The sequence below is a fragment of the Procambarus clarkii genome, chromosome 1 (assembly GCF_040958095.1).
Source record: "Procambarus clarkii isolate CNS0578487 chromosome 1, FALCON_Pclarkii_2.0, whole genome shotgun sequence".
Classification (NCBI taxonomy): domain Eukaryota; kingdom Metazoa; phylum Arthropoda; class Malacostraca; order Decapoda; family Cambaridae; genus Procambarus; species Procambarus clarkii.
In genome coordinates this window covers 33,658,263-33,662,662 of record NC_091150.1, presented here as the reverse complement: position 1 = coordinate 33,662,662, position 4,400 = coordinate 33,658,263, and positions in this window count along the sequence as shown.

Sequence of the window (4,400 nt, the reverse complement as noted above, 5' to 3'; positions counted from 1 at the left end):
TATATATATATATATATATATATATATATATATATATATATATATATATATATGTATATTATAGGAAAATATTCTAGATTAAACATATTTGTCATCAACATCGGTATTAAGCCTACACAAACATAACCCACACAACGGAAGCGGAAGTGAAAGCAATTCTCAAACTTTACATTACGAAACAAACCTGGAAAAAAAGGTGAGCAAATATAGAGCTAAATTCTCTCTCTGTGTGTGAGCCTATACCAAACTAGGGTGATGGTGGAGAGTGCCGGACAAGAGTAGAGCACTGTTGGCAAAGTAACAGCAACAGCACAAGTAGCGGCACAACCAAAGCAATACACAAGAGGGGGGGGGATAGTAGCAGTAGCATCAGTGGTGGTGGACCTCCTGGGGTCTTCCTGCCCACCGCCCACTCCTTAATGTTAACAGGAAACTAGGGAAGAAGAAAGGCACTTCCTACAACCACACAACTGTCCGCGAATAGGGGTAAAATTCCCAGTCTAAACACACACACAAAACTCCAAATCAAAACCCACTTCCTCCTCTCACTACACAAGAAAATACAAAAAAAAAAAATGTATGAGATCGCAATCAATGTTTTCTTACTCCACAGCGGCATCGTTGCCGGGGAGTAAATCCCTTTGTACGTTCCGTAAACAGACGAAATCTATAAAAAAACGCACGAAAGGTCCAAGAAAAGCCGGCGTGCCCTGGCCACCGACACGTCTGTCATTCCACTATCGGGGCTCGCCATCCTGAGGCTGGGCGCGAGCTGGAGGAGGTGCAGCTGGTGAAGGAGGTGCGGCAGGAGGAGGAGGAGGAGGTGCTTCTGTTGTAGGAGGAAGTGCTACGGCTAGAGGAAGATAAGATGCGGTCGGTTGATCGAGAAGAGGTCGAGGAAAATGCCCAGATGGTGAAGAAGGGACTTCTGATGGAGACACTGCTAGTGGAGAGGAGAAAACGGGTCTGATAGACGTGCAGGTAGAGAAGTGACTGGAGGAGTAGAAGAGAAAACTGATGGAGAACGGGTGGTTAGAGAAGATGCTGCTGGAGTAGGATGCGTTTGGTCGAAGGACGGAGAGTAGTACAAGGGTGTGGAGCAACCCGCCCTCCTAATAACTTGTCGCATTTTGACGTGTACTTTACCTAAGGTCAAAAACTGTCGTACTTGAAAATGATAGCGGCTCGTGTAATTTGCAAAATGTCCCGTTTTCTGTTCGGGGGTCCTCTGGTAGGTTAGGATTAGGCACTTTAGTACACTAGTTTCCTGATGTTGGGATAAATAAATATTTTTATATTTAAATATTTAAAATATTAAATATTTAAAATATTAAATATTTTAAAAGTAAGTTCTTAAAATTGCCACAATAGGCCTATATAGCTGAAAATTTACACAGTATATGACATAACTCATATAACACCAATTCTATGACATATTACTAAATATAATAATGGTGATGATAATAATAATAAAGGCATTATCAATAAGGACATGATTATACTGTACTGAAGTGAGAAATGACTACAAAAACAGATAATATTAGGATATGTAATTAAAAATGCAAACTCTTGAAGCAGATGAAAAGTCGCAATAACGTGGCTGAAAAATGTTGACCAAACCACACACTAGAAAGTGAAGAGACGACGACGTTTCGGTCCATTATCAAGTCGATTGTGATAAGAGGTAGGAGGCAAAGGCAATAAAAAGGCAAGAGAGGTGAGGAGAAGGAAATCTTAGAGGAAGAAGAAGCAAGGCAACAGGTACGGAAGGTAAGGTGAAATAAAAGGGGTAATAAAAGGAATAAAAAAGGGATCGTAAGAGAAAACAAGAAAAAGAAGAAAGATAAAAGTAATTTCCTTTTATCTTTCTTCTTTTTCTTTCTCTTGTTTTCTCTTACGATCCCTTTCTTATTCCTATTATTATCCCTTTTATTTCACCTTACCTTCCGTACCTGTTGCCTTTCTTCTTCTTCCTCTAAGATTTCTTTCTCATCTCTCTCTGGCCTTTTTATTGCCTTTGCCTCCTACCTCTTATCAATTACGGGCTCACCATAGCCCGTGCTTCATGAACATTTCGTTCTGAGTAGCTAACCCTAAAACAACAGCAACAAATCTTATCACAATCGACTTGAGAATGGTCCAGGTCGGAACAAAACGTCGTCGTCCCTTCACTTTCTAGTGTGTGTGGTTTGGTCAACAAACTCTTGAATATTAAAAATCTGCAACAATTTATTATTTATCTTAGTCAGTTCTTTCCCGTTTCGTATCATTTTACATACAGGTAGGACAAGATAGTTTGGATACAACTGAATTATAGGTAATGATATGAATGTTCATAATGGGGGATGTAAGATAATATTGAGGCCATTCCCGTTGCTCATTCTCCACTAACAAAATTACAGAACTGTTACTGAACTGTGATAATATGAAATATTGGTTAACTGTGAATCATATAAACTGAAGCCACGTTATTGTGACTCATCGCCTGCATATAAACTATATGTAATGTAGTATTTCCTTTGTAAATTAATGCATATATGACATTTATACTGTATATTTCCTTTTAATAAAGTGGACATTTACTGAAAAAAAAGAAAACGTCTTGAGGGGTTGCAGTTGTGAGTGAGACTTAGATTTTTTTGGTGTTATATATGAATTTTTTTCGTCAACACTCACATTTCTTCGCCAAAAGAAAGCCTTAATTAGTTTTAAATACAGCAACACTGCCCAATTTAAAGTGGAACTTCGTATTTGAAGCATATATAATTGTTTTTAAGTTCTAAGGTAATGTGAGGCATCAATTTCTAGATTGGAATGTTCCACAAATATACAAGCTATGCGTATTGCTTTGCCAAAAATAAAATATTATTGTTTAATTTTGTGTTATCAAATATTGCAGCATTGAATTTAAATGATGGCTGATATAAAATACAGAATAATCAGTCAAATTGTTGCCTACTTGCACGGGAAAAAAAAAGAGTGAAAAATGGGCTATCAACTTTTGTAGATAGGCAAATGCTCTATTTAGATTATCCTATATGGGCTTCGTTATGTCATCTGTTATCATTTGCCAAACGTTTGCCCATTTTCTAACCAGAGTATTGCTCCTAAGGCAACTTTCTAAGAACTTGATAAATTCTTGAAATATTTATGGAAGTGTAGAAAAAAAATCTTATTTCTGTTTTGGGTTCCAGTCATTTTACAAGCTTGTGGACCTGCTCCATTTATAAGCGGCGGTCGTGCTAGCTTTCAGAGAGACTCAAAAGACCATGGACATCTTGAGGCGAACAGGATGAATGAATGAAGTAAAAGCCGACACAATAATTACACTGGATGTCAACGTCCAGTTAATAAACTTCTATTACACGAGTGTACAAGATCGTGAACAAAATCCTTACGAAACAGACAACCTTCCTAACACCGATAACAGGATACCAGTTGGTATCCTGTTATCTGTGAAGCTGATGTAATGCAAGTTCGTCGAAAATTTCCTTATAGTTTTATCATATTTTTTGTAGTTGGGGCATAATATCTCTATTAACTCCTCGACGCCCTTTATTAATGAGTTTCTTTTTCTCATTATGACTCAATGTACTTCCCTCATCCTCACAGCCCAGTTATAATGATATTTCTCACAATTCTATAGGTTACTTTAAATAGTTTTTCTTGCCAAAGTAAATCTGAATGGCCGTATATATCCTCCTCGACCTTAACAAATTCAATCAAAACTCCTCTGACTGTTGTCATATATATAGCTTACTGCATTTTATTTCCAGTCCTCTCTTTATTAGGCATTTAGGTACCTTTGATATTCCGATGGACCCTGGAATATATTAGGCTTCTGCTGGAGAGAATAAAACTCAAATAAAGCTTTCCCTAAATCCATATTATACACGCTATTTAAAAATTAAAGTCATGATTTAATTTTTGTAATGTTTTGCCAATTGAAGAAGACTGATTGCTTAAGTCTTTTGGTAATTTAATTTTCGTGAGAAATGTTAAAGTACTTTAATATATTTGAATGGCAAATTTGGTTACTTTTTCATATTCCTAGGGATATATATATATCACTACTCCCTGTAGTGATTTTTTTTGGTATGTGTAGGTTCTTCACACTTTCGACTCTCCATAAACAAACTTAAAACTTCAACAAAACTTTTTCATATCATTACCTATAATTCAGTTGTATCCAAACTCTCTTGTCCTACCTGAATGTAAAATGAGACGAAACGGGAAAGAACTGACAAAGATAAATAATAAGCAATTGATATATCCTTTATGGCTACTTATTCTACACCCTTCAATGGAGTGTAACTTCATTGCCCTTAATCTCTCGCTGTATGAAAAATTACTGATGTTGGGGGAATAAACTTGTCATCCATCTTTGTATGCTTTCAAGA